Here is a 23430-nt window from a genome sequence, read left to right as displayed (position 1 = left end):
CACGGTCTCCTCACACATGTACCCAGGGACGCCACGCTTCCGGAAGCCTCCCCCCCTCTTGAAGATCGAGTACTTGATGGGCACCTTCCAGAGAAGACTATCTTGTTTATATATATATATATATATATATATATATATATATATATATATATATATATATAAGAAGTTAGTTAACAATATGGAGGACCCGCTGGGACGTATTAGAGCGCAGTGGAGTGCGGACGGGTTGGAATTAGACGACGAGGATTGGGTAAAGGTAGTTTCCTCTCCAAAGCTAGTGGCGATTCAGATGAGACTTCGACAGGTGCAGCTAAAGATTTTGCAATGATCATATATTACCGGACCCCGATTGGTGCGAATGGGGCGAGTGGAAAGTAGAGAATGCAGAAGGGAGTGTGGAGAGCCTGGCACTTTCATGCATATTCTTTGGCACTGCGGGCAGTTCAGGCGCTCTGGACAAAAGTTCATGATGAGAGGTTTTGGGGGAAGGCATAGGCCGGAGGCTTGGAGGTGTCTACTGAATGCGTGGGAACCCACAGACCTGAGTGTATACCGGAGGCAATGGGTAACACTAGCGTATATGGAAGCTAAACGGAATATAGCTCAGCTTTGGGGTGCAAGTCAGCGTCTCGAGTCTCCAGATGGGCCGAAGACTTAGACTGGTGTATGTTTAGGGAGAAGTCTGTGTATGTAGCCAGGGGGTGCCCGGGAAATGGGGGAAGATTTGGGGGGTGTGGAATAGCCATTGTGGAGAGATTTGTGAACCACCGGAGCCACGAGCGGAATCGGAGGCGCAAGAATCCCTGTGATCCTATTGAATACAAATATAGTTGTAAGTGATTCTGTACATGTGCCATGCAGACCTATACGATAAGAAAATTGTGGTTCACCTGATGCTCTTTTGTTTTGTAATTTCTGTTAATTTGTTAATAAAAAGAGTTTAAAAAAAAACAGAAAGTGTGCATACAATGGTGGACAAGACAGTTCATTAGATTTGAGAATCAGGGCGGTGTGAGCATTTACTAGCAGACACAGTAAAAAGATGGAAGAAACAGGGACGAGGAGCAGGGACGAGGAGCAGGTGGGACTGTACACGAGATGGGGGTTTGTAAATGTGAGAGGTGGAAGATGCAGAAAGCGCAACAAAGGAGAAAAAGAGTGTGCCATTTGTGACAATCAGCGTGCAAAAGATGAAAAAACCCAGGAATGTATAAATATGTATACTTCTCAGGAGCCGTCAGGCACTGAACACAGTGAGTACCTGCACTTCTATAGTTTCAAGTAAAAAACCAGGAATAGGAGGTGGATCAGATGGACATCACAAAAGCATGTTTGAAAGTTGGATGTAGGGCGTCCAAGTTGCTATTAGTAAAAGAGCAAATAGAGCAACAATTTGTGCTAACTATACGAATATTCCTTTAACCTGCTCATTTTATTCCTACTTTAGATGTTTTGGGTCCAATTCACAAATGCAATCAACAGCATGTAAATGAGCGCTACGGGAGTATTACAGGAGCATTACTTTAAGAAGTGCAAAATGGCTTTGAGAATTGACCGCAGGGTGTTTAACCGCATCGCTGCGGTGGCTTTTCCCACTGTGTGCGGCTATTTTCAAAATACTGTGTTACATGATGAGCTCAGCTTGTCATCAGCATACGAGCGCCGTAGCTGATGACAAGCTGAGCTCGTCATCAGCATCGAAGGGGTTAAAGAGATGGCGAATAGAGTGCAACTGGTAGAGTTAGGAATTGCATGAAAAGATGGGAGTTCAGAAACAGTCTGCTGACGAGAGAAGCAGGCGTTTCAGGGGTGGGGTGGAATATAGGAGGCAGTGATGTGTGGTACCACCAGATGCCAACTTTACCTAAGGCCTTACGTGTGTGCGTCAGGCATTGCAGTCTTCCACGCTCCTCATGCACGTCTGTTTCTCGCCATGCCTAGCTCTAGTCTTGGAGAGCCTGCTTCACCCATCAAGTTCACGTGCCCCGGGTGCCCTCAGAGCCCCTGTTTTCTTTAAGGTCCTAGAGAGTCTGCTCCATGTCTTGGGTCTCCCACTGCTGCTCCATGTGCCTGTGCACTTTCTTTTCCTCCTTTCCGAGGATTACTCTTTCCTTGCCTGAGCAGCTCTTTTCCAGGTCCCCGGGCTCTGTTGCCTGTGGCTGTGTGGCACGGGACCGCCTCCGGCTGGTAGGAGGGGCAGTCTGTACAACTAATAAATGAATCAACAAACCGTCATGAGCTGGCGATGCTCGAGCGCACGCCTGAACACAATGCCCAAAGCTGGCCTTCAGTGGACCGGTGCATGCAAACAAAGTGATCCACAATAGGTTGGATTGAACAGCTAGGCTGGAAAGGGAGACAAGACAAAGGAAGGCTCTTGGGCGGGGTGAGTGCAGACGCTCTATGGCAGGAGTGATGAGGGAAGAGAGGCAGACAAGTTTGATGGCAAGAGATGCTGAGGATGTTCCCATGAACAGGAGGGCATTACAAGCGCAGCCGTGCTGGTGCGAAAAGCACGAAAGCTAAAGATAATAAGACTTCCACATGTTTCCAATTAACGCAACGCGAGACAGGCAAATGGAAACAAGCGTGGGTGAGATAATTGGAAACAGATGGCGCCGCTGCTCGCTCCTGCAAGGTGTATGCCATACATGCACGAGCGCTCATTGAACACAGTGCAGTACATGCACGAGTTTTCCAAAAAGTACAGACAGATTCCAAGGGGTCACTCCTAAGCAGCGCATGTGCGCTGATTAGGCTCGACCTAAAAAGGACAATTGAAAGTTAGTTGGAAGTGGGCTGGTGTGCTCAGCAGCTCGGAGCTGACTTCAATAAAAGTTACTTGGATCAATCATTCAACTCCTGCTGATTTATGGAGAAGCCACACCATCTTTCTGTCGAAGAGCGAACTGCTGCTGGGGATCTGCATGCACCTGATAGTATTCCAGGAGGTGTCCACTCCACACGATCAACAGGAAAACGCTGTGGTGAATCTGGAATATGCTTTGCCTACCCAAGACTTTGAGGACTCCTAGCATTGAAAGCCAGCACATTTAGCTGTTCGGTGTTACCCACCCATTGTGTGTACTGTGTCAACTGCGTCTTTTTTTAGCTGAAGTGCTTTGCGTTTCAGTGTTGTCGCAGGTGTGGAACGCACATGCATGCATGCAATGGTGGGAAAAGTTGGGAATTAGCATTTCATCGCTGATGCTAGCGTGCAACGCACATATATGTGTGGAGAAGCATGAATCATTGTGAACATGTCTGCATGCATAGAGTTGTGCCCCGTACATCCTATCACATCTGTGATATCAGGGAGAATAACAATGTGCACATTTACATACAACATCACAAAGTGTACATAAAAGGGTATTTCGAGTTCATGCGAATACATTCAACAGCGCATTAATTACTGGTAAGACAAATTTGTTACAATTCTAACAGAAAGATCTTGATGGTTATGTGCACACAAACGCTATTACCTAAGTGAATTGACATTAGCACCTCATTTGTCTGAATATGGTGATGTGCACACCAAGTTTATAATGCTGCAAAAAGAACATATATAGCTTATTTAATGCACAGTGATTACAATAGTCTAGATGGGCTATCTATAATATAGTTGAAACTACAAATCAAAATATACTTTGGCATTGATAGTAGTACCAGAACTTAACTATGCAAGCAGTCAATCCACCATCTCACTTTTGTGCAAACACTAGGTGATCTCCTTATTGCCTAGAAACAATGGTTTGAAACTTTCAAGACTTATTTGGGTGCCTTAGGTGGACTACGTTTAAAGGAGAGAGAAAAATAGTCATGTTGCTTCACTCTCTTTAGTTTGATGTTGGAGCTGTTCTGAAACAACTGCCTGGTTTATTGATTGAAGAGGGTGAAATATTTGATGAATATTAGGAAACTAGGAAAAGACTTGAAAATAGATTTGAAGTTTAGCCAATTTTGGTGGTTCCTCGACATACATGTTTTAATAGAATACAAAGACCTGGAGAAGATGTTGAATCTTACATCACATCCTTAAGGAAATTGGTTGCACACTGTCACTTTGAGGATTTTGCAGATTAGTTAGTAAAATAGCAATGTATCTGTCAGTCTATCAGGCAGATTGCTGTCCATGGGTAATCCATTATCTGGGATGAACATTAAAATAGCTAAATGTTTTGAGCCTTCACAAATTTTTGCTAAAGAGTTGGATAATAAACATTTAGATCTTGTTGGAGTTGTAAAACTTAATACTGAAAAAGTTCTCAAAGGTAGTAAAACAGTGTTTAAAAACACTAAGCAATTTTTTCACAACACGTTTTGAAGTGTGGCAATACTTCACAAAGTAAGGGGGAAGGCAATGTTTAGTAAAGAATGTGGTTTGTAGAGTGTGTACATTTGCTTTGGTAAAATCTATCAAGGTATGAAACGAAACAATACTCTTTCGAGAAACTGACATTTGAAAAAAAATATTTATATAGGATATCTTGGAATTTAAAGGAAGGGAGATAGCAGGGAAGATCTATGTAGCGTTTAAAGCCTTAAACACACTAGGATGGTTTCCTCAAAGTGTGGCTGGCACGATGCTCAAGCTGGGTACCAAAGAATAAGTATTAGCAATGTTTTGTAGCGAGGGTATAGAAGAGATAATGAATAGCTATCCTCATGTATGTTCTGGTGAGTTGGGTAAGATGAAGCACTTCTCACATGAATCAAGGTCAAGGAGAATGCTCAAACAGTGACGCACAAGATGAGGGGTGTCCCATTTAGCATTCTGAAAGAATTGGAAAATAATTTAATTAATTGACTAAAAAAGGAATAATTGAACACATAGAATATTCCTTATGACTTATCTTTTTTGGTGGTTCACACAAGCTGAATGGCTCCCCTGAGCCAATCACAACACTGTAATACAGCATTGTGATTGCTCTGACTGCGTGGTTTGGCGCTCAGCCAGAGAATGGGAGACTGAGCATGTCCTCCACGAAGGCGGTAATGCAGTCTGCGTGGAGAACATGCAGAGGGAGCATGGCGGTTTGGCCACCCCGACAGGGCTGGCCAAACATTCATGCGCACTTGGAGTGGACAAACCCCTCCTCCGCCTGCTCCAATGTCATCGGAGCTGGCCTGCCCAGCCTGCAAATATGCTGCAGCAGGAAAAAATAAAATGATAATAAACTCGTGTTATTATCATTTTATGTTTCCTTTATTTCACTGCTGCAAAGCAGTGGGGTGAAGTCCCTCCGCCTTAGAGGAGGAGCCGCTGATGTACATAGTCTGGTTCTTAGGGTTACTGGTTTGACTCCATTAGTTGATAACAATTTATTAGGGTGGATACGCCACATGGGTGGTAGACAGAAGGCTCAGCTCATTTTAGGCTTGAGGATCAAAGAGATCATTAAGTTGAGCTAGAGCAAGGTGTCTCGGTTGAAGGAGGCGTTAGGTGGCGCACATGTAAGATGGCCGCACCTCTGTGAGGCTCCTACAGCCCGGTTCAATAATCCTACAATTATCCTGTTTTCAAGAACTCCCCTACATCTGACTCGATACTGGCGTGAAGAACATATCTTCCAGCAGACTTGCTGCAATTTTCGGAAGAATCAGAATACGTCAGCCCAAGATACTGGGCAGTGAAAAATTGGCTGAGGAGCTGTGCGAGTCCGAGGTGGAGAGCAGAGCGGCTACTGTGGCCACCTGACACCATGGATGCACTGGCACGGTATAGGCTGCAGGGTGGGACAGACACGCGGGATTCAACGTACATGGTGGAGCTCGGCGCTGCAGTAGTGTCCGAGAGACATCTGAAGGCACCGGAGGACGATGTGCAGTCTCTGGGAAGCGGAGACATAGCTGAGATGGTGTGAGGAGCCTAGCTCTACAGGTTGGTGAAGGCCCCTGCTCGCGCAGTCCCCGCAACAATAATATTGGCGCCTTGGAGTGATCTGGAGAGCCGTCCCCTCACCCGCGTTCTCTCTAAGCAGGAGTGCAGTACAGAGCGGCGATCGTGGAATGACTGCCGGACTGGCTGGGACAAATATATTAGGAGGGCGGCTGCTGTCGTCGTCCCCCCCGGATTGAGAATGGAGGGGCAGTGTTGGCCCCAACCTTCCCTTGCGGTGGGTGACGAGGTGCGTGGCCGGCTATTACTTGGCGGTCTGCACACTTGGCCCGCAGTTGAAAAACGCGCTAATGGGGCCCCGGGCTGGCGCCATCCTGGGGCTGAGCATCATTAGACCCCCATATAGTGACAAGGAAGCGAAGGTGGATTGACTTGGGAATCGGTGGTCACGACACACTAATATGCCAACTGATGCCTGTTCTGCATGCAGCAAAGACATTGAGTATTGCCCTTTGAGGCTGCACTAAGATTTTTTTTTTTGGGTGAATGGTCACTGAATATCAGCCTGTGAGAACACCACGTGGCAGGAGAGGACCTAGGCTGTGACACCTGAGAGTGGCTAGCGGTGACATGCTCCGGTCCGGCCTTGGGCAGCGCAACAGTTGCGAAGTCCTGTGGCTATCCCTGCTGATTGCGGCTACTGCGTGGCCCCATTCTAGGGAGTACAGATGCTGCTCGCTTGCCCGGCGTGGTCTGGAAGCTCTGTCCAGCCTGTACATAAATAGGAGCTACGTACTGACAACCACGTGAGTGCCTGCGCCATCCTTGTTGCAGGACATTAAGTGCAAAACTGGTGCCACAATAGGCTGAGCTACGCCCTGGAGCCAGTATGGGGAAGCCAGACACAAGACAACCAAAAGTGAACTTTGAAACTGCCAAGAAAAGTGCATATAATGTCCAGGAGGACCACACCCTGGAGGAAGGAGGGGCGCAAGAAGAGACAGCCACACACAGCAATCACGTACAGACTATCCTGCAGGAAGTCTGGCAGGGATTTTCCACCATTGTGGATAAGGTTGATTGTATGTCGTCACGTATGGATGCTATAGCACATAAGCTGGAAGGACAAGAAGATCGTATAAAAGAAACGGAGAGACGCATCTCGGATACTGAGGATACAACAGCCCAGAACGCCACACAACTTGCTCACATGAACAAGCTTCTAAAAATCATCACAGCAAAGAATGAGGACTTGGAAGCGCGCAGCAGGCGCAATAATATACGTGCGATAGGTAGTCCAGAGTCGACCAACACTGGAAGAATGGAGGAATACGCCGAAAGAATGCAGGGGGCTGCAATTGGCCCCGAGTCCTTTTCAAGTCAGTTCATTGTGGAAAAGGCACACAGATCTATTGGACCGCATCCTCCACCAGATAGCACTCCACGCCCCATAATAGCGAGGCTTCTCTACAATATGGACCGGGATGTGGCTCTACGAGCGGCGAGAAGCAAACAGGCCCTGTCATTTGACGGGAATACTTTTTCCATATATACGGATTTTACGCCCATAGTGCAGGAAGAGAGACGGAAATTTATGGACGTTAAGGCCAAACTGAGAAAAGCACAAATTGATTACGCACTGCTGTACCCGGCGCGACTTCGGGTTACACATCAGGGCAGGCAGCGATTCTTCACGAAACCGCAGCAGGTGGAGGATTTCCTCAAACACATACGGCGCACGGAGCGCACAGACGGTGACATGGTGGCATCACAACAATCTGCATCGACTGGAGCAGAAGAAGATTCTCAATGAATCCATCCATGTCACATTTACAGACTGCTGAGTAAGATGGGACACATTGATTACTGGGTCTTGCATCTAGGCCCACGAATGCTATTGGTGTGAGGAGTTACATTGAATGATGTATAGTGTACACTGGGCACCCTCTGCCCTCTAGGGTTCAGAAGATCCACCGAAAGTGGCCTCTGGGGGCAAGGGATGTCTGTGTAGCCACCTAGAATTTGTCCCCTGGTAGGAATCCCCCCTGGGTTTTGGTTCCTTAAGTGTATACTGCAAAGTCTGCAGAATTGTTATTGTTTAGGTTGAGAATGGGAGGGAGTGGGTGGGAGAATACTTCGGGCAAGTTGGGGCTGCTTCAGGGGGGGTTAGGAGAGGGATGTTCTGTTTTAGTTCTGAATACCAGGAGTAGGCATCAGGACCTCCCTTTCATTACTAATGCAAAGGTACAGTTCCAAGTATTGCATGTGCGCCACGACCGATTTAACGTACGACACTACACTGAGATGCAAGGGAGAGGCTACACTCACCGGGTAACATGCAGGTTGTTGATGAGGCTTGAAGAGTATGACTGATGTAAACTCGGAAGCACTAAATGTTATTACATGGAATGTTAGAGGGCTGGGAGACCCGAGAAAGAGAAGACAGATTTTAGCGTACCTGGATAGGCACAAAGCACACATAGCAATGCTGCAGGAGACACACTTCGCGCCTCACATATCGAACACTTTTGCAAGTAAATGGGCGGAACACAGAATCTTCTCCTCTTATTCCTCTTATTCGAGAGGTACTGTGATCCTTGTAAAAAAACGGGGTCTGTTCCACCTGGCGGGAGCGACATGGGATTCACAGGGTCGCTACTGCCTGGCGTGGGGGAGGCTGGGATCTGTGTCAGTCACATTGGCCTGCTGCTATGGGTCGAATGTGGACCATTCAGAGTTTTTCACTGCATTGTGGGCCAGAATATTTGATGTGGGTTCCAGCCATGTGATTTGGGGAGTGGACTTTAACGTCAATTACAACCCTAGTATGGATAGATCGCAACCTGGCCCTCACCACTATACCAAGGCGCGAGCAACTTTACAAGACACTATAATCACTTATCAATTACTGGACGCATGGAGACACTTTACAGCGCAAGCGGCCTCATGGGCAAAGCCTGATTATTGGTTGTTATCCCGCGGGCTGGCCCCTGTCATCACCAGTGTACGACACTTGGCCAGAACGTACTCTGATCATACCCCGGGGGTTCTTACTTTTTCTAGCTCTGACTTTGGTACACCACGCAACACCGGGCAACTATATGCCCCAAGCTTACTGGACACCGTCTTTCAGGAAGAATTGAGGGAGGAAATACAGGATTTCTTTGCCCCTAATAAGTATTCGGTGAATAATGTGGAAACCATTTGGGAGGCACTTAAGGTCACGCTACGCGGGTTCTGTATTTCGAAGGGGTCTGGAGTACTCAAAGACATAACTAATACGTTGCGAACATTGGAGATAAAGCTTAAAACACTGGAAGAGGAATTAGCCATGGGCCCTAACCGACCTGCCAGAGGCCAGTTTAGAGAAACACTCACAGAATACATGGAAACAGCAGAACGGGAGACTCGCTTTAGCGGCAGATACTGGGTGGCCCGATGTTACGGTGAAGGAGAAAGACGAGGACGGGCTTTGGCTCAAATTGTTCGGAAGCCTCGCTGCTCAGGCTACGTGTTGGAAATTGAAGGAGAGGATGGCGTGGTCTACCGAGACACAACTAATATCCTTAATGCCTTTACACGACACTATAAGCACCTCTACACCACACAACAGCGGGATTACCTTAATCTGGAGGATTTTTGGGGGGATATGGCCCTGGGCTGGCTCAGCGATGTGCAGCATGAGTTTCTTTGCGCTCCATTTGAACTGGACGAAGTCAGGGACGCCATTATGAGTATGCAGTCGGGCAAGGCCACGGGCACTGATGGCATAACTGTGGAATTTTATAAAACTTATATTGATTTAATGGCCCACATCCTATGGGAATAATCTCAGCACTGCGATTCCTACAGACCCATTTCCCTCCTCAATTGCGATGCCAAGATATTGGCCAAACTCATCGCTACACGGCTAAGCTTATTAATGGAAAATGTAATACTTCCTGACCAATCGGGCTTTGTGCCCGGGAGAGCTACCTCCCATAACCTTAGTACACTTTTTGCTGTACTAAACAATGTGTAACAAGACTTGCCCTTGGCTGTGGTCTTTTTGGATGCCACGAAGGCTTTCGATTCAATCGAGTGGGACTATATTTTTGGGGTGATGCTGCGGATGGGCTTCCCACCCCTCTTCCTCTCATGGATTAACTATTATACCAGTTGCCAGTGGCAAAAGTGCTCATTAATGGCCATACATCCCAGACTTTCCAAATTACCAGGGGCACGCGGCAAGAGTGCCCGCTCTCCAGGCTGCTTTTTGCCATTGCAGTAGAATCACTGGCTGCGAAACTGCGGCAATATCATAATGACAGCGCCTTGCATTGTAATATGCAACAAATACTTATGTCGCTATACGCTGACAATATCACCCTGTACTTCCGAGACCCGCAACAAATTCTGAACCCGATCCTTAGGGAATTTATAGTTTTTGGGAAGCTGCCTTGGATGCAAATAAACTGGTAGAAATCTAGTATTTTTCCATTGACCGAAGCTACGATTTGTTTCCCCTGGACTATCCGTTAGAATGGTGCGAGGATAAATTGAGATACCTGGGAATACGGGTGACTAAGGATAAAGGGGAACTCATGCGATTGAACTATGGATCTGCTGTAACCCGCATCGAGGATTGTGTCAACCGTTGGATTGCGTTGCCTTTGTCCATAGCTGAGCAAGCATCCTTAATTAAAATGGTGATCCTTCTCCAATTACTATAGCTCTTCTTAAATATTCCACATTATCCGGGGACATTTTTCTTCAAAACACTTCGATCAGCACTAACGAGACTTGTATGGGGTGGGAAACAGCCGAGGTTGCAATGGAATGAGAGGGAGGGTTCGGAATACCGAGTTTCCAGTTGTACTATCTCAGTGCACAGGCTCATTATGCCTGGTTCTGGGTGTCTCAGCCACGTTATATGCCACAGGCTGCGGCTGAGCACTGGCTGGCACACCCAATCCCTATTGACGGCACTCTATATGAACTAACTGGGGTCAGGGAAAGGACGCCAAATACCATCACAAGCACGGTCACGGCTTGGCAATGCATAAGACACATGCTGAATGTTGATAGACTATATTCACCGCTTCTGCCGCTCACTTATCACCCTAACATGCCCCTTCTCCAAGAAACACTCTTTCATAAATTCCGGGAACGTACCCACCTGCGCACCTGGGGGGACCTATATCATGAAGGTCACTTCCGCACTGCTGAACACCTGTTTCAAGGCATGCAGCAGACCCCGTTTGACACGTTTCTTTAGGTCCGCCTTAGACAAGGGATTCAGTCTCTCACCCCTGACTTCCCTTTGGAACCCGAGATTTTAGAACCATTGCAATTACTGCTGAAATGACAGCCAGACGCCTCTTATCCCAAATATATAGGACAGTACATACACTGAGAGTGCAGCCGCATACAAAGTCTGCATACGATGGGGAGAGGAGCTAGGTTTCGAGCTAACTGATGACCTTTGGGAGTTCAGCTGCTTCCAAACGGAGCGGGTATCGGCCAGCAGCAGGCTTCGTATAACACACTATAAATTCCTACATAGAATATATTATACCCCAGCCAGGCTACACAGGTACCGGCATAGAGAATCGGACAGGTGTGACAGGTGTCAATCTCCCGGCGCGGACTTCCTACACCTGGCGTGGGAATGCCCAGGAGTGAACGCCTATTGGGTACAAGTATTTGAAGCTCTGACACTAATGTTAAACACGCACGTTGAACCCTCCCCACTGATGGCTCTGCTCGGTTATGTTACACCACTGCGAGCGGAACACCGCAAATATGCTGTTCTAGGTTTGCTTATGGCCAAGAGGCGGGTGGCCTGCCGATGGGGTAGGGGTCGGGCACCCAAATTTAAGGTCTGGATTGCAGATTTAATGACTTGCCAAGAGCGACTTACCACATATGCTGAATTGCTGCCTGTTGCCTCCAGGCCAAGAGACATCTGGGCCCTCTTAACATGCTATTTAATAGCACACCCTTATGATCCTCCGTGAGCCGACGCAACATCCCCTAGGCATTTTGATTTCTGCACATTGCAAGGTACAAGGAGGGCCATATAGTAGGTGAGAGGTGTCGTTCAGGTAAGATGGTGTGTGCTGGGCGCTGACTGGGAAGAGGTTTATCACTTAAATGTGATGTAATATGATGCTGTTGCAATACCTCATGGAGGTGTGTGGTGAACTGCTGCTTCTAAACCAAGCTTTGGATAAAATGCCTATGTCATGTAATAGCCTCATGTGTCAACTTGAGATCTTCTCTTTATTTTTGTAGTGTATACGATACGAATTCGGAAATAATTTGACTGTACCTGTTGATATCTGTGAAAAGATGCTGATGCATGTTGTATGTTTTAAAACCAAATTAAAAGAATAAAAAATAAAAAATAAAAAAAGGTGTCTCGCTTAAGCTTGGCTCAAGCCTTCAGTGGCTTACACACCTCTATCACATAATTACAATAAAGATGACAAAGACAAAGTAAGGATGTGATTTGACTATCATCAAACAAGCTGGTGATGCAGTAGTACCAACACCACAGTGCAAGGCTTTCTCTCTACACAATATTTTAGTGAGTGGATACTGAGACTGGGTGTTATCTTCCCCTGGCTGAAATAAAGTGAATGTTTGGTTACAGCCCTACTTTCCTATTACATTCTCAATGCCAGTGTTTAGTTTGAGTTAATTTTTTCCTATGTCTTTTTAAAAAAGAAGGAGCAGAGAAACATGTTGAGAAAGTGATTACCGAAGAATGCATGAATTGCCACAAGGGGATGCTGAAATTGAGTAAAAAATAAGTCTTCTTGATTCCATAGGTTCTATCTTGCTCATTACACAACAACTGAAAGGTAAGTGGCTCTGATGGTAAGGCTCAGGGACTACTCTCACCTGGAACCTGCCCAATATCTAGAGGTGGAGTTTGGCTGTTTGAGTCTCTCTACCACAATGAATTGCACAACTTGAGGGGTCTTTGTCATGAATTCTTAATAGCGCTTGCTACCTCAAAAGAGCCTGTTTCTAAGCACTTCTAATGTTTACACAAAAGAGACTAAAACATAAGGAGATTGCAAGGCTTATATTCTATTTTATTCATATCCAATAATTCAAGTCACTTCTTTGGTGCACTTGACTCGCTAAAGGTAGCGCTACCGAAAAGCAGAGAAGGCTCACCCATTGTTCCATGGAGGGACAGTGTCTCAGATACAACGTAGAACAATATTGCTATATCAATCACTGTTCTAGAAACTTGTCATTTAAATTAAAGGGCAGCATGGAATGAAGCCCTCAAAATAACTCCACAAATCACTGTGCACACCATGTGCATGCTTCTCTTTTCCTATCTTCACCTTGCACCACTTTGCCTTCGAGTTTCCACAGTGCTGGCATCAATGTGGCACTTGGTCACAGCACATATCATGCTTTTTGGCCCCTGGAAAAATGTTTGCGAGTATCCAAGCTCTATGCTGATGCATGTGCAAACTCTGGACCTCTTTCACAATGATTGACGCCTCCCTGCCTTGTGGCAGCAATGCGTCAAAATGTCTTGCGCTGCGTCAAGACATGTTATGATGGCATTTATGCATCGTATTTAGAATCCAAGGCACCATGGCGTAAGGCTCCAAGGATGTGTCATACATTCTGGTGCATCAGTGGGAAGGCTGCCTCAATGCATCAGCCTAAAAGTGGTGCATTGCAGAAGTTGGCCTTATAACCAATGCACCTTCAGTAATGCGTCACAAAACAGAGGTGATGCAAAAACTCTAACTGGCATAAGTAGCCTAATGTGTGGGGACCAATGTAATGGACTAAAAAATGGTGGAAATGTCACCTTGTACACCATTACCTAGGTCCTGGATGGAATGCAGACAACTATGAAGTATGACTGTGTCACATTACAGTGGACATAGTCTACTTATGTGTGTGCAGAGGCCTAAGTAGGTGTGACATACTGAATTACACTTGAACTTGAGTGGGTACAAGTATATGTTGTAATATAAGGTGGCAAATTGTGTGTTCCCTACCTTATGTGTGTACTTACCTGTTGTGCTTTGGAGTACGCTTGGCTGGACTTAGGGACTCATTCCTCCATGGAGATGTGACAATCCTCGACTGTCCCTCACATGGAGTACACAACGCCACAATGCCATGGTGCAGTGGATGATGATATCATAGATGCCATGGTCCAAGGTTGGTCAAGGGTCTTACAACATGATTGTCACATGTGTAGACCTACTACTAGTAGAAGGGATGCAATTTAAGAACTTGTTCCAGTGTGTAAAGTGACTTTAGTTGGTGAGATTCCAATTGAAAAGTCACTGCGTCAATTCCTATGTCTGGGTTGAAGAGTGTTGGAATTTTGACACATTCCAGGAGTAGTTTGACGCATCTCGAAGATGCATCACACATTGAAAAACTTCTAAACATCAGTTCTAGGTGGGTTTTTTCGAGCCAAAGCCTACCCTGCATACATTATAAACTTTGTGGCGCAGCTGGTTACAGCGTCGGTATGTCTTGATGCTGACCTATAAAAGCTGATGCATTCGGCCTAATGTGTCACATTGTAAATATGGGCCAGCATGGAGCAGAGAATATGCCGCCGATGCACCAAAGAAAACGACGCAATAGCAGCGCAGCCTCCTTGTAAATGAGGCCCTTTGTTTGAAATATGGCGGCATGGATCTGCTCAACCAGAAGTACCCCATTCCAAAATCCGTCAACTTTTTAAATGAGTTAAATCAAAGAGCAGAGATGGAAGACAATAGCCAAGGGCTATAATAAGTAAAATGCAAGAAATTGAAATGAAAACAGTGAGAAAAAGAAGCACAGCTGCACTCCTATAGAAAACAAAAATTGAAAGCATAAATCATAAAAGAATAAAGAAAAGCTCATGAAAAAATCAATTTGACAAAGATTTTCTTACATGTGCCTATTCTGTGGCTCTGCGAACATTTTAATTTATGTTTTTAGGTCATGGGCTAAAAAACGAAATAGCTACTGTTCATCTGCATTCCTCAATCTGCCATGGCGAGATTGTAGGACGCTGTTGATAAATGGAATATTTATACTATCATAATTGATTATTGAAAGAATTCTATGCAAAGACTACCCATAAGGCTTTGGTGCTTCATTTGTATGATGATAGCCTATTTTTGAATCTTGGCTCGTCCACACAAAGTGTGCATTGGAAGTGCTAACTTAAGAAAGGTCTGTGACACAGTTTTGGGCTGACTGGTATATTAAACTAGTTGAAGGTCTAGAGTAGTGTAGTGATATTAAAGGGCACAACAGAATACAAACCAAAATAAGAAATCAAGAAACACTTAACAAGATACAACACAACAAAATAGTCCAAACAGAATGCAGCACAACAAATGCAGTACAACACAAAAATAACACAATGTAATAATATAGCACAAAACATAAAAAAACAAAACACACCATATATATCAACATCACAACAAAATGCAACACAACAAATATGCAGAATGACTCTTGTCTCTCATTAGAATGTCCACAAATTTGCTTTCATATTATTATGGTAAACGACAAGTGCTTGTACCAGTCACAGCCTTACGCTCGACCAAGGACATGTAATAGCACCAAAAGTATGATGTTATGTGCGATCATTTAGATAGCGGTACGTTACATCGCGGTTATTACTACGCAAGTTGTTACAACGACTTGTGCTAGAGGCACTGGACTTAGAAATAGTATGATTTACTATTCTAACTCCAGTGTGTGGAACAGTAGGGAAGGTGTTAGAATAGTAAATCATACTATTTCTTAATGTAGAGCGCCATCCAGCGCAAGTCATTGTAACAACTTGAGTTGTAATGACCGCAATGTAAATGTATTGCGGTGTAACTGCTGCGTTGTAAAAGTCTTTCTCCAATAGCACAAGGTAAAACTGTTTTGTGATCTAGCATATTGTTTGCTACACTGAAATATTAATTTAGAAAAATGTCACATGGTAAACCGGGTGGAAGGGTAAACACTGTAAGTGTCTATCTTGCTATCCCACCAACCCCTACCGCTCCTCAAATTCTCCCCCACTCTTACCCCAGGCATACTTTTTTTTAATTAATATTTCTTTCTTTTTTGAAGTCCGTGGTGTCTGCAATTTGCTACTACAAAGCTCCTTACTCCGTGATGCGCTTTCATGCATATTTTTTAGATTTACCACAATTTAAAAAATTGTCGCTGCGTTATGCAAATGCACATTGCAGCTCATGAGCACGTGCCCGAACTCCATGCCATTCTCTAGAGAAGATCATTTTCCTAATCTTTGTGATGGGACACAAGAAGAAAGAAATAGTGTTTGGACCATTCATGGTAAATATATAGCATTCAATATCCAGTCTATATACCCAGAAAAGGGGTTTAGGTGAGCCTTCTTTAGCTACTAGTGTCTTTGGCCCAGGACACTGCAAACCTTGGCTAGCAGCATTATATATCACACCTAGGATCACTTGGTCCCACAGGCATACTTGACTGTTAAAGTGTTCTTTTCCACCTTCACTGGGATGCCTGAGAGACTAATTTACATATGAAAAGTATACTCAATAAAGTCAATCACGCACTCAATTATTTGTCTCATATAGGCATTGCATACAGAATTACCTGCAGTGCAAAAGATAAATGGAGTGCATGCTTTTAAGTTACTGGACTGCTCTTCGTTAGTGATTTGTGCAAGGCTTGTTTTGGATAGATTTTGAAGGGAAGATATGCTTTTTTCCCATTTCCAACCTGGACAATATAAATCCTGCCTTCCATCAGTGGAAGGGCTCTTGTGAACAAGACCTGATGAAGCTGCCTTTCATTGGCGGGGAACAGCGTTTACAACGCAACTTTTACCACACACTACCTTTGCCACGCAACTTTTACAACGCAAGTCGTTACAAAGACTTGCGCTGGGGGGCACTGTAGCATAGGGAATGGTTTAAGTTACTATCCAAAACCTTCCCTACTATCCATGGGGACTGGAGTTGGAATAGTAAATTTAACTATTCACTATCCAGCGCCCCCCCACGGAAGTCCTTGTAATGACTTGCGTTGTAAAAGTTGTGTGGTAAAGGCATGCGTTGTAACAGCATGCGTAGTAACGACATACATCCTTCATTGGCATATTATCTCCATACTGAGCCTCTGTTATTGTCCCACACTTTTACAATCCTGCAATGTTGTTGAGGGCAAGAATACATTTATGGATTTTTTACACAGCAATGTTATCATTCTAAAACCACCACACTTTAATATTCTACTTCCATTTGTCGATGGATTCTTGTGACAACTACCTTCAAATCTAGTCTCCATTTTGTTGACTATCTGAAGTGGAAAAGATACTCTGTCTTTAGAATGGCATCCAAGTTTCAGGGAAATGGAAGACCCTGGTGACTGGAAGATTATAATTGTTTTCAAATCTCCTATCAGACAAGTAGAAAATGAAAACAATTACCACCACCACAAAAATCACCACCATTAAAACTATTACCTCAACTATCATAACCATCACCAACACAATTACCACCTTTATCACCACCAAAGCCATTACCGCAACAAGCTGCACATTATCACCACCATTATAACACCACCTTTACCACTACCACAGTTACCACCACTTTTACAAACCCCTTCCCACCACAACCACCTACACCACCATTGCAATTACCCTGTGGATATTGTCACCATCACCAATACCATCCTTACCACTACCACCACCACCATCACTACACTCGCAACACAACCACTATAACCAATGTCAACACTATATTCATTGTTTCACCTCCATAATCACCACTTCCACCATCACTGTCACTGTCAACATTGCTTCTCCATTAGCACTACTATCACCTGACCTATCACAACCATAACCCCCAATGGTTCTACTATTTTCGGTTGTATGACTTAATCACTACTGCTTGAACTACGACTGCCTGAACCACGACCTCCTAAATCACGAAAGCTTATACATCGATCTTTTCATTACAACTACTTTTTTTAGTACGACTTTCTTTACAACGAAAATCCTTAATTTATTCTTTATTTGTGGAGGGTAAACCCCCGACACCCCCCCAAAGCTCCCTTAATAACGTTTTTCTCGAAGTCTAAGTGTTTATACGTTATTTTAAATACCAATCTTTAATTAACTAATTTTATAAATAATACTCCAAATAATATTTATATGTTTTTAAAATTACATTCATTTTAAGTTTGGACCTACCTTTGTCATGTTCTATGCTCGTACAACCGATTACGCCAACCAGGGTGCATTCTAAACAATGCCAATTTCATTTTTTTTTCTTATCCTATTGCGTTAGACAAATGTTTCTGATTGGGCAGACATGAGTGACGTTTTACTCCAACAGCCCAATCGTAGTTAGCGTAAAGGGATGGTAGGCGGAAGACATCGTTGACAAGTGACATGGGCGTCAAGTTGTGGTTCCGGCCGTCGTGGTTCCGTCCGTCGATGTTGTGCAGTCTTCGTTGTTCTTTCCTCGTTGTTCGGGTGAGTCGTTGCTCGAACATCGTGGTTTAGGATGTTTCCCACTATTTTCACCACTACCAACATTACCTCCATCGCCACTTCTATCACTATTACTAGTACTACCACTAATGTCACCATCACCAGTATTATTACTAACACTAGTTGTACCACCAACACTGCTACGACCATCACTATACCATCACAATCAATATTATGATATCACCACCATTCTTAACATATTGCATTCACTCATACTACATTCTCCACTACTATCACCATATCTACTATTGTCACCACCACCATCACTACTGACACTACCACCACTCCACCACAAGAATCATCATCACTACGATGATCACTACTACCACTACTTTCGTTTGGGTATATAAGTACATTGTGTATTTCTCAGTGATGTGTGTGTGTAATAGAAACTTTGAGTGTATGCTGTCAGTGATTAAAAAAAGGTCAGAGCTATTGGCTTTTCCGGTGCTTAATTGTTGTATTTTCCCCCTGCAGAAGACTTTTTAATGTTTTGGTCAGAACACAAGTGACAACACCTCAAGTGCACCTCGAACTCTATATTAATGAATGGACTTTAGCCCAATTTCGACATCATACTTCGTCAGGAAATCCTTGATTCTGTAACTCTAATAAGATTTTGCAAATTCCATAATCCCGTAAGAAAAGTCAAAGTTAAGGGACGTTCAGAGGGTAGATTGTTGATCTACATTGCATTAGATACTAAGGCCACAGCGATCATTCTAAACTTAATTTTTCAATGGACATTGGGCATAATACTTGACAAATGGCGTGCTAAAATCACCCACCCCTTGATTTTATTTTCACCATCCTGGCAAACAGTGAGAAAGGAGACATTGCAAACCAGCTGCAGCCACTTTTGGCCTATCTGATTATTCTGTTATAACTATGTTAAATAAATTCTTGCTAGGGATCTTAAAATGAATCTCCTAGCCCATTTCACAGATCAAGACCAGTTCGATTCGCAAGACCTGATATGGCAGGTCTTCCCAAAGAAGCCACGGAAAGCAACCAATCCCAACAAATTGGGTGACAGGATCCTGATCGCATGAGCGGCCTTTGATCGAAGGATCTTAAATGGTTGCTTTTTTACAGGCTGTCCCCTGGCAAACACACACATTATGGCTAATACGTGCTTGACCATCGACTTTACCTTGGTCAACTTGAGTGTTCAAAATTAATAAAACATACTTCAGAATAGACCTGTGCCCTGAAAATGACCACTGTCCTCTTGTCGCATTGGTGTCATCCTGCACACAACTTTACAAGAAGGCTAGTTCCCTGCCAACATCAACCACCCTCTAAAATCTTCAAAAAATAAAGTGAAAAGGCCACCTGTCACCTGAGATAAAGCAGCAGCGTGAAAGTCTACTCAAGCAGGCCCTGAACACCTCATCCATCGCAGTGGCCACTTGGAAACATTTCACCCAAATCTTGATCTGAACACTGAAGGCTGCAAAGGGTACTCAACAACAAAGAAAGCCAGATACTTTCTGGGAGAGCACCAGCTGGAGCTTTGATCGTTAAAACAAGAGAAAATCAGCATTGAAGATGTTTGAGAAAAAACCCGCAGATCTGACTATTCAAAGAAAAGTTCAGGTCCATTAGATGCAAATATAAGAAACAGATCTGGACTACAAAGTTAAAGGTATACAATGAGCACTGGGCAAAACTGATCCACGCAGCAGGGCAAAGAATTCCAAGGATTTATGGAAGATAGTCAACACCTTGGAAAGCGGTGCTATTAATGTCATTAAGAACTGTATCAGTAAACAAGCAGAGACAGCACATTTTGAGGCGCGTGTCAGAGCACCTGAGGAGCCGGCAAGCTGTAAATCCATCTTTCCCCTCTCCAGCTCAGCCCTCAGTAGGTCAATTAAATTGTGAAACAATTCTGTTTTCTGAACTGCAACAAATGATCAAAAAGAACAAAACATAAGGTTATTTGGATCCTAACAGGCTGCCACAATGTCTCTTTAAGATGGACCCAACTTACTGGGTGGCCGCCATTCCAATGTTCAACTACATTACAACCCAAAACACGATTCCTGAGTCATGGAGAAGGGCGATCCTGCATCGTATCTTCAAAGGCGATTTCAAATCTGAGCCCTCAAACTATTGGATAATCGCTCTGTTGAACTATAAGGCAAAGTACAATGCCAGCCTTCTATTTCAAGACCTTTGAATTTGGGCAGATGCCCAAAAAATTATCCTAATTTATCAGATTGGCTTCAGCACTGGCAAGGGCATATTGACAAATCTAGAAGCCCTTGTCATAGTGGTTAAAAAAGCTCACGAAACAAAGTAAACTCTGCATGCCTCCTTTGTTGACTTCAAGGCAGTCTTTGATAGGGCGGACAGGTCTCTGCTCTAGCAGAAGTTAGCAAAATGGGTTTGACTCCTGACAGCAATCCAAATGCTTTGCACAGACTCTTGGACTGGGATCAAACTAGACGGCTGCAATAACATATCCAGGAATGGGAACACAAACATCGGCTTGAAACAAGGCAGCGTGCTCGCCCATGCTTTGTTTAATATCTTCATCTCTGATCTCCTGACCACATTTTAGGGTATATGTACAATCCCCTATCGCCGCGGGAAAGTCACTTTTTAGTACATTCCTGTGGCGATAGGGGCTTCACCTTATTTACAAGTCAGTGTTAAGCCACGTAACGTGGAGTAACGCTGCCTTGTAAATAAGACCCCCTTTACCACTATGCTTACCGTGAAAGGGGTGGGCAGTGGATGTTGCTGTGGGCGTTCCATCGCTGACCCCTATTTACAAGGTTGGCGTAAATAGGAGGCAGCTCCAAAATTAAGACCAGGAAAAACTTGGTTGTAAACAGGCAAAACGAGGAGAAATGCTTTATTCTCCTAGTTTTTGCTTTTTCCATGTGTGCTGCCATATGAAGCACACATGGAAAAGGCAAAACACCTTGGATTGTTTATGTGTAGGAAGGTGTGCCTTCCTGAACATAAACAATCTTTTAAAAAAATTACATTTTGTAACTTCCATGTGCGCTTCATTAAGCAGCACACATGGAAATGGCAAATCGGCATTTAAAGATTGTTTAAGCGCAGGAAGGGACACCTTCCTACATATGAACAATCTTCCCCTGCACGCTGACACCCTTGAACTATGGTGCAAGAGGGCCTGCATTGGCACTAGGTAGCTAAGTGTAGTACCAGCATTGGGGAAACGCGAGGCTGCACCATATTTTTGTAAATATGGTGCAGCCTTGCGTTTCTGAAGTGGCAGAGTCTGGCGTTGAGCCATGACGGCTAACGCCTCACTCCGTCATTTCTTTGACCATATGCCACTTAATCTGGTTACCATTCATGTCTCAAAACTATTGAGTGAGTCCTTTCCCAGCATGCTCTACACAGATGACATTATACTGCTGGATCAGACCAAAGTCAGTTTGCAAAGACTGCGGAACACTCAGGGCATTTACACTGCAAACAAATATCCTCAAATCAACTTAAACAAGCATTTGCAATGTAATAGGTCCGCGTTTACACGAGTTTGAGCTACTGACATTGCAAATGACAATGTCTTTTATTTTTGTTTTTAAAACATAAATAAAAGGCATTGTCATTTACAATGCCAATAGGGTAAACTCGTGTAAATGCGAGACCTATTGCATTGCAAATGCTTCTTTCCCTTGTTTGTTTCTCCTTGTTTCTTCCACTCCCCACCACTAACCCCTCTGAAATGTTGTTGTGCATGCATGCGTGGAGAGGGAGGGAGGGAATGATGGGGCCTTGAGGGAGAGAGGAGCGGGAGGCAGCTCAGGGGGAAATGTGTCACAAGTGATGTGAAGGGTGTGTGGAGAGGGCATGGTGGTGAAGGGATCATAAACAAGGGTGAGATGAGGGGAGATGTGAGGGGGCAGGGTGTGTGAGGGAGCTAGTGTGAAATGTGACATGCGAGGGGCAGGGGTGGGTGAGGGTGTTAGTGTGAGATGTTATGTGAAGGTGGGGGCAGGGGGAGAGTTCGAGGGAGGTAGGATGAGATATGTAAGAGGCTAGAGTGAGATGTGACGTATGAAGGACATGCTCAAGAGCATGAGGGAGGTAGGGAGCTAATGTGAGATGTGACGTGTGCAACAACGTGAGCTCTGCAGGGTGATGGGGTTCGGGTGCAGATGCTTGCAGCAGGGAGTAGGGTGCAATGTGTGACATGAGGCAACGGGTTTGGGGAGAGGAGTCTGGGGCCTGGGGCGAGGTGAGGAACTAAGGTGAGATATGACTAACATGGGTGGCATGTAGGGGAAATGTGTGCGTGTATGAGGCACGTAACTCAGGGAGTCGGCCATCAAGGTTGTGGAGTTAGTTAGAAAGGTGCTAGGATGGAGGCAAGGTTATTGAGAGGGAAAGACGCACATGTGGTGTGAGAGTGGGATGTGTGAAGGAGAGGCACGTAGTGTAAAGTGGAGAGGTGCCATGCATATAGTATGAGGAAGGGATGCCGTTCTGTGAAAAGCTCCACGACACAACTCCTGTAAAAAGGGAATAAAGAAAATACATGTGCTGTGAGGAACGGGGTGTGTGGTTTGAGATGGGGACATGCTGTAAGGAAGAGAAACAACTGTGTGTGTTAGGGGAGAGGGTGGTTGAGGGGCCTGCTACCTCTCTTGCACTTGGCCCCCCACCCGTATAAGCCAGCCCTGGGCACCCAGCCTTGCGTTGAGTCACTGGTCCGAACAACTCCGGCAGGACTATGGTATATTTTACGTCTCTGGGACTTTGTACACCTATGGTGGCCACCTGTCCCCATCACTTCTAGGGCACTTCATGTGTGTATAGACACTTGGTGTGTGGCTCACCAGATGTTTGTCGATGAGCAGAGGGGCTCGTTTTTGGGATTCATTCTACCTCTCTTCTGCAAACCAGGCCCATTAAGAGCTGCATCTCCTCGCGAAACTGAGTTTATCCAGGGTGATTGACTATTGTTCATACTTACATGAGTTGTAGTCACTTTAACACCTCCTAGGGTAACCCTAGACTGCTGCTAGGGCGACGTTTGAGAGATAAGTTTAAACAAGAAACCCAAGCGCTCGCTATT

At 44.7% G+C, this 23430-nt stretch overlaps 1 protein-coding gene across 1 annotated transcript in view; it reads right to left on the bottom strand.

Moving 5' to 3' along the window:
* Positions 1–23430, bottom strand: part of RSPO3 (R-spondin 3) — a 530784-nt gene that overhangs the window by 26060 nt on the left and 481294 nt on the right. The gene's annotated exons all lie outside the window — the stretch shown is intronic.

This window comes from Lissotriton vulgaris, chromosome 6 (genome assembly GCF_964263255.1).
Source record: "Lissotriton vulgaris chromosome 6, aLisVul1.2, whole genome shotgun sequence".
Classification (NCBI taxonomy): Eukaryota; Metazoa; Chordata; class Amphibia; order Caudata; family Salamandridae; genus Lissotriton; species Lissotriton vulgaris.
The sequence above is the reverse complement of the archived record's forward strand: the minus strand, read 5'-3'. Positions and strand labels throughout refer to the sequence as shown.